The 12951-nt window shown below is 36.0% G+C and overlaps 1 protein-coding gene across 1 annotated transcript in view; it reads left to right on the forward strand.

Annotated features, from left to right (window-relative positions):
• RBMS1 (RNA binding motif single stranded interacting protein 1) overlaps positions 1-12951 on the forward strand; it is a 245618-nt gene that overhangs the window by 21565 nt on the left and 211102 nt on the right. The window lies entirely within an intron of this gene.

Genomic DNA, 12951 nt, shown 5'->3' on the forward strand with positions numbered 1-12951 from the left:
CCGAGGTTATATAGTTAGTAAGAAACAAAGCCCAAGACCTGAACCCAGGTCTTCAGACTCCAAATCGAGTATTATTTCTGCTTTGGCACAGTACTTCCTTTCCATTTTTCCCATTCTGCCTACCCAGAATTATTTGAATGGATTATTGGAAAAGTATTTTTTAAGTATTTATTATGTGCCAAGCACTAAAGATACAAATACAAAAGTGAAAATGGTCCCTGCCCTAAGGAAGCTTATATTCTAATGGAGGAAACAATAAATAAAATAAAAGTAATTGAATGAAGGGAATATATAAAAAGGTAGAGACCAAGGAGAGGAGTATTTTATTTGGAAAGTGGTGGCCATGGAAAGGTTATTTTGGTTTTGTGAGTAGAGTGAGAATGAAATACTTATGACCTCTTACTAAATTGTCAGTACTTTGAAAGCATGATTTGTATCCCTGTGCCTGGTACAATACCTTACACATAGTAGGTGCTTAATTAATGTTCATTGCATTGAATGAATAAGACATAGCCCTTACTTTCAAGGATTTTCCAGTCAAGAATATGCACATAAGTAATGAATAAAAAGCAGAATATGGCAAACACTGTAAGTAAGGTACTAAGAGTTTTGAGAGTCAAGAAGAGGGAGAGATTACTTCTGGCTGTAATGATCAAGTAAAATTTCACACAAGAGGTGGCATTTGGAGAGTCTTGAAGGATGGAGTGAAACAGGTAGAGATGCATAGGCAGAGGAGTCTGAGGCTCTTCCACTTATTACCTATGTGAACCTTAGTCAAGTAACTTAACTTCTATGGAGCTCAGTTTTTCTCAGTAAAATTGGTAAAATTGGGGCAGCTGGGTAGTAGATAGAGTGCCAGGCCAGGAGTCAAGAAGACAAATTTCCTGAGTTCAAATCTGGCCTCAGACACTTAACAGGCTGTGTGTTCCTGGACACATCACTTAATCCTGTTTGCCTCAGTTTCCTCATCTGCAAAATGAGCTGTAGAAGGAAATGGCAAACCACTCCAGTATCTTTGCCAATAAAACTCCAAATGGGGTCATGAAGAGTCAGACGTGACTGAAAGAATTGAACGTACCCTTTAAAGAAATATGTAGTTGACATTCAAAGAGTATCTATAACCAAAGTGCCTTGTACAGTGCCCCAGATTCTGTTAGTGTTCTACCACTAATTGTTTCCATTTGGAATCTCATTTTATTAAAGTCAAGTATTGAGTGAGTCCTACTTGAACAACTGTAGGTGTTTTCTGAAGGTATAGGCTGTGGTATAATTAGAACAGAAGTTATTAAAGATAAGTTAAACTATAAATGCAATTGTCATTGTTGTACTGTCAGTGTAGTATGACTATTTCATTTTAGAGTGAGTATTAAGAAGAATCAAAATAGGATGTTAAGCAGATGGTGTGAATAAAAGACATTTATTTTATTTATATTGCAATTTTTCCATTTAGGAAGATGTCTCAGGTTCTTGATTTAAATTTTTTAAAATCATCATTTAGCAATGCAAACTGATCTTATTGTTCTACAGTCAAGAACTGAACATCTTTGTGGGATGAAGTTAATTCACATATGTTGAAAAGTAAAAGTAAGTTCACAAAAATTAGGTTTACACCATAATATTTGTTGAGTGTGATGTGGAGCTATTCCAAGCAGAACGACCAGCTTGGATTTGTTTTTCTTATACATATACACCCGCACAACATGGATTTAAAAATATATCCAGGCTTTGTCAGTGCTTTGGCTCTTAAATACAGTTTTAAATGAAAAAAAATCACAGTTCTCAGTTTTAGGTTTCAGATACTTATAAAACAAACCTAGAATCTTTTAATGTGAGGTGTCTAGGACGTTACTACCTTCAGAAAATTCATAGACCTTGCTTGTTATGTCTCTGAGCTCTCAAAGACTTGAACAACCTCCATGGTAGTTTAGAACAGAAATATTCATCCTATTATACCAGGTCAAATTTTTCCCACTTTTTTCTACTGTAAGTTAGCTAGTGTTTATGTGATGCCTTAAGGTTTGCAAAATACTTTACATATGTTAGCTCATTTTATCCTCACAACTGTGAGAGATGTAGGCTCCCCATTTTACAGATGTGGAAACCATGGTAGACAAAAGTTAAATGATTTGCCCTTAGTCACAAAGATGGCAAGCCTCTCAAGCATAATTTGAATTTGAGTTTTCTGGACTCTAAATTCAGGACTTTGTGCCACCTAGCTGCTTAATTACATATATCTGTTAGTACTGAGTTGCCTTTTGGAAATTGAATATTTTTTTAACATTATCCCCATTTTATTAATAATTATAGTGTCAATATAATACATATATTGTTTGTGTTAGAAAATAGTCCTTCCCTAGAAATCATGTGTGAACTGAGAAAAATTCTAGTTAGACTAGATAGGGCCATAGTAATTGAAATGTGATTTGTTTTTAGAGATGCTAAATATTGATCCTGAGAAAAGACAATATAGTTAACATTGATGGCTTACAACCTGGAGTTCTCAAGAACCAAAATGTTGGTGGCCTTTCCTTCTATTTTGGTATAGACAACAATCATCATCATCATCATCATCAAACATTTATATAGCAGTTACTATGTACCAGGTACTATTCTAAGTGCTTTCCAATTAATTATCTCATTTGATTCTCACAACAACCCTGGGAAGTAGTGCTATTATTATCCCCATTTTACAAATAAGGAAACCAAGGCAAACAGGGATTAAGTAACTTGCGCAGGGTCACAAAGCTAGTCAATGTTTAAGGCTAGTTTTGAACTTAGATCTTTTTGACTCTAAGTCTGGGAGAGAGAGAAAGAGACAGAGACATAGACACAGCAAGACAGAGACAGACACAAACACAGAGACAGAGAGTAGTTTATGTGTGTGTGTGTGTGTGTGTATTAGATATATATTAGGTATCAGAAAATGCATTTAAAATACAAAACAGGCTAACTTTTATTGTTTTATTTATACATTTTGGTTAACATTTTTAATTTATTTTTTAGATTTAAAAATAAGAACAAATTATTATAGGATCATTGATCAAAAATTGTAAGCGACTTCAACAGCCATTGTAAATTTGTAAAGAGAGTTGTGTATACAAAAATAACCAGCTGGAAATTGAGTGAAATGATAATAAATGTAAAATCAAAGAGAAGAGATTTGAGAGAGGGTGAGGTATAGCAACTGAAAACAAAAATCTTGACAAAAATGAAGGCTTCCTCCTCTCTCCAAATAACATGAGGATAATAGTATTGAATGTTGTTAACACTGGATGCTCCAACATGACTGGGCCAGCAGAGTCCTAAATTGTGTAATCCAAACAGTTCAGGCATAATGATTCTTGCATTGGATTTAGTAGACTCTTAATGCTTCTTGTAAGAATTAGAGGGTAAAAGATTCTCCATTCCAACTTATAATTAGAGCATATATCTCACAGTCTGGCTAAGTTGCAGTAGATAGTGGCATGGTGGACATAGTGCTGGGCCTGGAGTCAGGAAGACTTGAGATCAAATCCAGCCTTAGATACTCTCTAGCTGTGTGGCCACACGCAAACTTGTATTCTGTTTCCTTGTTTGCAAAATGTGGATAATAATAGCATCTACCTCCAGCAAAATTATTGTGAGGATAAAATAAGATAGTATTTGTAAAGTGCTTTGTAAACCTTAAAGCAGATGATGATAATGATGATGATGATGATGGTGATGATGATGATGATGAAATGAACAAAGTTTTCAACTGAGAAACAGGAGACTGGGATTCTAGCCTCGCCAGTTCATGTTTTTGACCTTGAACAAGTAACTTCCTCTCTCAGGGCCTCAGTTTCCTCATCTATAAACTTAGGATATTAGGTCAGATAATCTCTAAGGTCACTTCCAGTTCTATAAGTCTTTGTTCTACCAAGATTCTGAAATAGGTTGGAGGCATTTATCCTCTTGATAACAACAGAAAGATTATATAATGACCAGTGTCTGTTTCCCTACATAGCCCATCAGTATGAACAGCCAGGGAAGTCTGAGGCTAATTGTTACCATGCTAACTTATATGCTTGTTGCCATGCAGTGGTTTAACAGAAGCTGCTGCTAGAGATAGAATACTGGGCTTGGAGTCAGGGAGACTCATTTCATGAATTCAAATCCAGCCTCAGACACTTACTAGCTGTGTGACCCTGGGCAAGTCATTTAAGTTTGTCTCAGTTTCCTCATCTGGAAAATGAGCTGGAGAAAGAAATGGCAAACCACTCCAGTATCTTTGCCAAGAAAACTCCAAAAAGGCATCACAGAGTCAGACAAGACTGAAAACTAAACAACAACTTCCTTTTTCCAAATCTACCACTCTATCCACTGTACCACCTACCTGCCTTGGGAGGGGCTATGTGAGTGGAGGCTGGATGACATTGTGTGTGTATGTGTGTGTGTGTGTGTGTGTGTGTGTGTGTGTATGTGTGCTTATACAAAACATTCAAGTGTGTGTATATGTATATACACATATGCAGGTACATATGTATGTATATAAACACATATAGGTATGTGTATATGTATACATGCATGTTTACCTGTGTGATACATATATAATATTTGTGTGTATGGATATATTGTGGACATGTGTGCATGTATTATATTGTATATGTATGTATACATGGGTATGTACATGTATATATAAACACATGTGTATATTCATATGCATAGATCTATATGTGTAATATATCATATTTATGGTGGGTATTTATATATTGTAAATGTATGTATATTATGTTTATGTATATATATGTATCTATATACATATATCTATATTTGTGATATATATATGATTTTTGTGTATGGATCTATTTTATGTTATGGACATAGATGTATATATGCTACATATGTGTATATGTATGTATATAGATTGATACATCAATCACATGTTAAAACTAAAAGATGATAAAATTAAAGTAGATGAGGCTTCTAACTTGAAGCTGCTTATTGGAGAAAAGAGATTAGAGAAAATTAATGATGACAAAGCCAGGTAAAATTGATCATGGAGGTGAGGAATGAGAAGTATTTTGAAGGAGACAAGAAATATAACTTGAGGGAAATGTAGGAGCATAGGCATGAACAGAGCCTGGGCTCCATGAAGTGTATGTATGTGTAATATATCTGTATATTTATAGTTAGATGTAAATATATATATACATATTATATATATAAAATACACAAATAACAGAACATATATAGCATATATAATATGCACACTCTTCTCTCTCTATATATATATGTATGTATACACATATGGGGTCTGTGCATATTTGTATATTCATATGTATATATTATATAAAATATAAATATATGTATATATGTATACACACCTACATAATAGCTCTATCCCTTTGCCAAAGTCCCTGGATATTCATTGAAGGTCAGCATCCTAACTCTCACTTTGTTTGGACATGGCCGCTTTTCCTCACTGCACCTCTAGACACTCCCTTTAACAGCTATAGGGTTTCCATGTACAGAGAGAGGCACTAAAGCAAGGCTTCTTAACCAAGAGTCTGGGAAATATTTTCTAATATTTTGATAACTATTTCAATACAATTGATATCCTTTGTAATACTATGTATTTTATTTTATTGTATACATTAAAAACATTATTTTGAGAAAGAATCCATGGGCTTTGGCAAATTTCCAGTGGGGTCAATGTCACAAAAAAGGCCAAGATCCCCAGCACTAAAGGAAGAAGATTAAGAACCAAGTGGAATTAATCTAGAACTCCTGATGATTATCTCAAATACCTCTCCCTCTCACCTTTCTTTCTTCTTTAAATTAAGGTTGGTGCTGTCACCTAGACAGCAAAATCCAATCCCCAGTTCTTCACTTCCAATTTATCTTTTCCTACTTCTGTGAAAAAGTATATTACATGTTACTGAGCCTAGAATACCCTCCCACTCACAGGTATGTAGAGAGCTTATCATTAAATTTCTCTAATCTCTCTTCTCCAATAATCTTTTTCAAGTTAGAATGTTTATATACTTTGATTATAAAATCTCTTAGTACCTTTTAACTTGTATCAAACATCCAAAAAAATGTAGCTGACAAAACCATCTAAACTTGCTTATTGGAATCCAAGAAAATCCTGTTTTATGCTAGGAATTGCCAGCTTAACTACCACATTCCAAGATTAAGATGTTCACATTTTGGAAAATGGACCTTGAGAATTGTTATGATGTTGGCTGGTTTGCTGATTATCACATAAATGCTAGCATAATTAGCATGGCGGCTAAAAACATCCAGTGCCATCACTGTCACAATTTTCTGACTTAAATTTTTCAAATTTGAAGACTTTGTCTAAGTCACATCTCTATTACTATCTTATTTGAACAAAGCTTAAGATGTTTGGTTTGGAAGTGTTTTTTCTGACTTAACTAGAATTTAGCAAAGCATCAATAGGAACCAAATGATATTTTATTTGCAGTTATATTCCTAGGAATCACGGCTGCATAGCCTATTAAGTGATTTAATGACATAAAGGAAAAATTGGTTTCAGAAACACTGTGTTTTCATAGACAAGTCTGACAGAAATGATAATGTATTTCCCATGAGATGACAGCAAATTGCAATGAAAATGTAGAAAATGTAAGTGCATTTGGAATATTTTGAAGGTCCTGTAGGACAGTGAGAGTCAAAATCATTTTCAGCTAAATGAACTTTTCTGATAAATATTAGGATTCCTCGAAGATGGAACTTTTGAAAAAGCTAGATGACATACAGAAACCTTAATAAAGAGTGGTTTGTTTTAAACTGGTGTCAGGTTTTTATTTGTCTTCTCAGGTTTGTTGGCATTTTCACTTTTGTTGGCATGTAACTGTGTGATTGGTTCTGACAATTCTTTTTATTTCTTTTGGTTGTATTATTTCATCTTGATCATTTGCTATTTTGTTGATTTTATTTTATTCCCTCTTTATAATCAGGTTGGCTAAAAGTTAATCAATTTTGTTAATCTTTTTGAAGAACCAGTTTTCATTTTGCTTTTATCATTCCTATAATCCTTTTGGTTCCCATTTTGTCTATTTCTCTTCTGTTTTTCTGTTCTGTACCTTTTTTGGGGGGGAGGGAGTTGTTTATTTGCTGTGTGTCTCATTTTTTTAAATGTACATTTGGTTCATTATCTCCTTTTCTATTTTGTTAACATATGTTTTTAGGGATATAATTTCCCTCTCCAGGACTGCTTTAGCTATATCCCGAAGTTTCAATTTGTTTCATCATCATTGTCTTTCACACAATTCAGTTGTTTCTATATTTTTTTCTTTGGCCCACTTGTTATTTAGGATTTCATAATTAAGTCTTCATTTAGGCCTGTGTCGTGTGTGTGTGTGTGTGTGTGTGCGTGCGTGTGTATGTATGTGTGTCCTGATCACTATTTTTATTGAATTATAGTCTGTGAAGAATGTGATGGTATATACTTTTCATGCAGACATACCAAGATGTTAATTTTTATGGTCTTTTGCCCCTGAACCAACAAGGTAGATGCTGTAGTGACCTTTTGTGCTAGTCTTTCATATTTAGTGAGTTTGGCTATGGATGATGGTGAGGCCAGTATGAAGTCTTATTAAGGGCTGATTGATTCAACAGAATGTGCAGTGCTAAGACCATATACACTAAGGGCAATGAACATGGCATTGGTTTTTAGCTTTTTATTTTTTAAGGCTGAGACCTAACATACTCTTTATTCCGGCTTGGTGGTTATTCCAGGCTTAACTCTCACTTTATACTGATGTCATTGGTAGGAACAGATTGCCAAGGAATCCATGTCTCTCTGAAAAACCTTCAAAGGAAGATTAGCTTACTTAACTTTTTGTTCTGGTTGCTTATTTGATAATTACTGATTTTGGAACATATTCAAAACTCATTTGCTCAGATGCCCTTTCCTAAACTCCTGGCAAAAAGATGTAAATTCAAGGTAAATATTGACAATTACTTCTTTAAAGAAGCACCTTTCTACAGCCTCTGTAGTCCAGTCACATGCTATTTAATACAAAAACATGTTGTGGTTGCCCACAGTGATCATTTTAACCTGAAGGGAAGTCCTCCTTTCAGTCCACAAGAACCTATGTGGTTGAATATACCAGGATTTTCTAGTGGGATTTCTTCAATATGATTTTTGGCTATTTAAACAAGAAGAAGAAAAACCACACTTTACCACAATTAAAATAAGGTTTTCATGAACAGAGGCATTCTCATTGCTTAATTTTTATCTAAATGCATGGCCTTTACGTAACCACTTCAAATATCTTTTCTTCCAGTAGTATTGATGCAAAAGTATCATATTGAATAACCAAAAAAAGGAATTAAAAAAGGGGAGTGGCCATGGAATAAAGTATAATACATTAAGGCAAGATTCTGCTGCAGCTCTATATTGTAGAACTCCAAAATTTAACAGGTGATTTCTATTGCACTAAAGTGCATCTGAATAGTGACTAAGTTATTCTTGTTATAGTTCTGTTTGCAGAAACAGTGATCACCCTTCAGTTTTAAAGACTTCATCTTCTACCACCCTTTACTGATGTGCTACAAGTATGTGTCCCTATAAAAACCAAAGCAGATATACATTGAGAGCCCATAGATTAAGTGGTTTAGCGTCTTTCTTTCCACTAATCCAATTATTGGATCAGTGGTACTGACCATCGCATACTTTTTTCAGTGCTCCTGCTCCTTTATGTAGGAGCCCCTATTAAAAAGAATAAGATTGGAGTTTGTTAGGAGATTGGGGAGGGGGGAAGTTGTCAATAACATGTAGCTTCTTTGTCTCTTCCTCAATGGGCCCAAGTCAAATGTCTGGTTCTCCTTTTTCTTCTCCATTCTTATTGAAGGAAGAGTTAATCTTTACCTACTTTTCCTATCACCTAAACACAGGATTTATAGGCTCCCTACTCTCAGCTTGACTTCAGGATTGTTTATTTCAGTCTCTCACGAAGTGCTTGTGTATGTGAATTGTTGTCATTTTAAGCAAAGATGTCAAGGGCATAAACCAGGCTTTTTATTCTTCTCTTTAATTTAATGGTGAAATGATTTCTTTCCACTCAGAAATTGGACTGTCAAGAATCATGCTGCTTTTAAGGTCCTTTATCTGTCTGCTACTGAGTGTGCTTTCATGTATGCCTTTCTCACCAGTCAGAGCAACTTTTTTCTTGACCTTCTCCTATTCTCCACCCCCTTCTCCTATTCTGCTCTTTCCCTTTAGAACAGTCTTACAACTCAGGCCAATTATGTAAGTACTAAGATTGAAAGCCATCTGTTTGTGATCCTTATAATAAAACCCAGACAACATCTTCTTAGAGCCCTGAACAATCTGTAAAATGGCAAATCAATCAATCAACAAGCATTGATTAAACAGCTGTTATGTGCCAGGCATTGTACCACATATTAGGGATACAAGCACAAACAAAAATGTATTTTTGTGGTCACAACAGGAATCAGAAGAGACATGGGGTTGAATCTTACCTGTTAAACTAGCTAGGTGACAAGGGGCAGGTTACTTAACATCTCTGGGCTTCATTTTTCCCTTCTGTAAAACAGGAGCAGGGGCAGGTAGGTGGTGCGGTGGATAGAGTGCTGGCTTTGGAGTCAGGAGGACCTGAGTTCAAATCCAGTCTCAGTCACTTGACACTTACTAGCTGGGTGACCCTGGGCAAGCCACTTAATCCTGATTGCCTCACCAAAAAGGAAAAACAAAATAGAAGCAGTGATCCTAGCACCACCTGTCTCACAGTATTATTGCAAGGATGATGTTTTGCAAACCTGAACATCTGTATAAATGTGAATTATTATTATTATTATTACAACATGTTTTCTGCATTGATATCTATCAAAAAGAAACCTGGGCAAAGGACAGCCACTCTAGTAGAATGGACACTCTGTGTGGCTTTTACTTTTATTACAGTGCTTAACTCATCTATGTTAAGTGTTTGCTGTTCCACAGTTGAATACACTGATTTTTGAATTGTTGCTATTTTGAATTTCTGCAGTTATCACAATTTTCCATTGTCATGGATAATTGAGAATTGGTTAGTATGATTTAGTCAATAAGTGAACAAGTTCACTCCACCCCAACTCCAAGGGGTTCTTTTGTAGTGATATAAGGTAAGTAAGTAAAAGTAGGAAATAACTGAAAGAAAGCAGGCAGTGGGCAAAAAGAAAAAGAAATTATGTCTCTCCTGTTTATTCCTCCCCTCCCCCCATTTTATAAATGAGACTTTCTTGGAAATTTGTTTGTGGAAAACTTCTTAGTCATTTGCTGCAGGCAAATGCTTGTGTGAACTTAATGAGGTGTAGAGTAGAGAGGGCTCTAACTCCTTGCAGAAGATAGAAGATATAACTCAGAGATGAAGCGGATGACATTGATAAATACGGTACAATAAAGCCCAATGTGTCCCTTATCCCCAATCACATTTTTGTGCAAGTGAAATCTGCATCTAGGGTTTTCCTGAAGGGGAAAAGAAGCTGCCTGGAGAGTAGATGTCACAGCAGGGCTTCCTGAAGCCTGAGGGGTGTCTAGAAAGGAGATAGGGTGTATTTTTGCTTTGCGATCAGGCTGAGACCCACCTTGGTTGCCTTGGAGATAGGGTAGGAGTAGGAATGGGGGTGGGGATTATGTGTTAAATGTATATGAGGGCCTCAGGTCCTTTTTAGTACCAGATGGCAGCACCACCTCCTTGTTTCTCTGCCTACAGCTGGTCTCTAAGTCTGTGAGTAGTTCCAGCTGCCTGATTCCTGCCCCAGATTGGAGGCTTCCAAAGGTTTAGGATAGCAGGAGGTAAAATTAATTCAAATGTGCTGGAGCCAGAGGACTTAACTTGGTGGAGGAATCACCTACCTCATAGATCTAGTTAGGGGCAGTCCTGTCCCACTAATAGTATTCAGTATCATTAAATCTGGAGCTGGAAGGGACTTCTTTATAGGGCATCCATCTAGTTCAACCCTCTCATCTTACATATGAGGAAAATGTGTTCTGGAGCAGGTAACGTGACTTGTTCACAGTTGCACAAGCAGTAGTGGCCAGAGATGGGGTCTGAGCCCATGTTCTCTGACTCTGGAGCCAGTGCTTTTTCCCTTATGCCACATACCTTGTTCAAAACTAAGGGTTTACTTTAACTCATCCACAAAGTTAGTTTATAGATTGTACATGGGGAAATACTCTGCCAGTGAATGATGCTAGCCAATGTAGGAAAGCTTCTTAGCATGAGGCTTGAATTAAAGCAGTGTTCAGGAATTCCCTTGTAGAGAAAATGTTTATACCCTTAGTGCAGTCATTTGTGAAATGGGCACTCCATCATTATTGACTTACCAATCCCTTGGAAAGGAGATACAATCTTAAACATTAGCTTCATCTATTTAGTAGGGGTTACTCTGAGACTGTATTTTTCAGATGGCTGAAAACTGGCATCAAAAGTACCAGAACTTAGCACAGTGACTGGCACATAGTAGGCACTTAATAAATGCTTACTGACTGACTAAATTCCTTTTGACTAGCTGACTTAAGATAAATTTGCTCAATAAACATGTTGATTATACATGCTTTCTTCCCACATGTCAAGTAGATGTGAATTGTGTTGCATTTGAAGTACTTTGTCAACTTGGCAAATTGCTAATTGTGAGGGAAGATTGGAAGGTAAAGTAAAAGGGAATGGATTTTCAAGTCGTTAAAATGGAGGAATTCATACTCTGCATGTTGGCAATTTAGTCAGAAGAAGATGAGGGGAAAACATCAGAACATGTGACATCTTCAGTTGTTTGAAATGAAATATGAAGAATTATGGATTTAAAGTTTCCCAGGAATGTGTTTTATCTCTAAGGAATGTGTGTTATTGAAAAGATTACTGAGGATCAAATAATACAGTTTTAAAATATAACCCCTAGGAGATAAAAGAATGGCAGAAAGTACTATAATATTCTCCCTTCTACAATAAACTTGAAAAGCTATAGGCTGTCTTAGTGTGATGAAGGTGAAGGCACACCACACCAGGAATGAGAATTCAGATGCCAATAAACATTTACTAAACATCTGGAATGCGCAAGGGACTGTGTCAGGTGCTGGAGATGCAAAGATACAAAATGATAGTTCTAACCCTTGTGAAACTTACATTTTCCAAGGAGGGAGACAATGTGTTAGAAGACTTGGGCTTTAGTTCATTCTCCATCACTTAACTGTGATCTTGCACAAGTCATGTAACTTCTCTGAGATTTTATTTTGTATTCTGTAAAACAGAGATAATAATTCCTTTTCTATCAACATCATGAGGCTATTGTACAGAATAGATGGAATAGTGGAGGTGAAAGTGTCTTTTAAGTAGCAAACCACTGCAAATGTCAGGTATTTTAGTATTAATTTGCCTTTTCCCTATGAGGAGTTACCAATAACTTTGTTATCAACTATATCTTAAATACTGTATCAAACCAAGAATAGTGTATAACACCCTACTTCTCTAGAGATCATATGTACAGAAGATGCAATAATTTGATGCAATGCATACGAGAAACTTAGTACTACCACCACCCCACATATATGCACACTCTTTCTTAGGAGCTAACATGAGTGTTCCAAAGTCTATGCATTAAATAAAGCTTCTACACTTTACCTGGGGCAGCTGGGTGGTACACCAGATAAAGTTGTGGGCCTGCAGTCAGGAAGACTCATCTTCCTGAGTTCAAATCTGGCTTCAGAGACTTACCAGATATGTGACCCTGGGCAAGTCACTTATTACTCCTTGCCTCAGTTTCCTCATCTGCAAAATGGGCTGGAGAAAGAAATGGTACAACAATATCTTTGCCAAGAAAACCCCAAATGCGGTGAGAAAGAGTCAGACATGACTGAAACCTTAAATGACTGAAATGATACTTTTCCTAAGCTGCTTCTTCTATAAGTTCTTAGATCCTCATCCAGAATCATATTTAAAATAAGAGTAAATAATCTTTTTATTT

The sequence above is a fragment of the Phascolarctos cinereus genome, unplaced genomic scaffold (genome assembly GCF_003287225.1).
Source record: "Phascolarctos cinereus isolate Bilbo 61053 unplaced genomic scaffold, phaCin_HiC Scaffold_726;HRSCAF=1367, whole genome shotgun sequence".
Taxonomy (NCBI): domain Eukaryota; kingdom Metazoa; phylum Chordata; class Mammalia; order Diprotodontia; family Phascolarctidae; genus Phascolarctos; species Phascolarctos cinereus.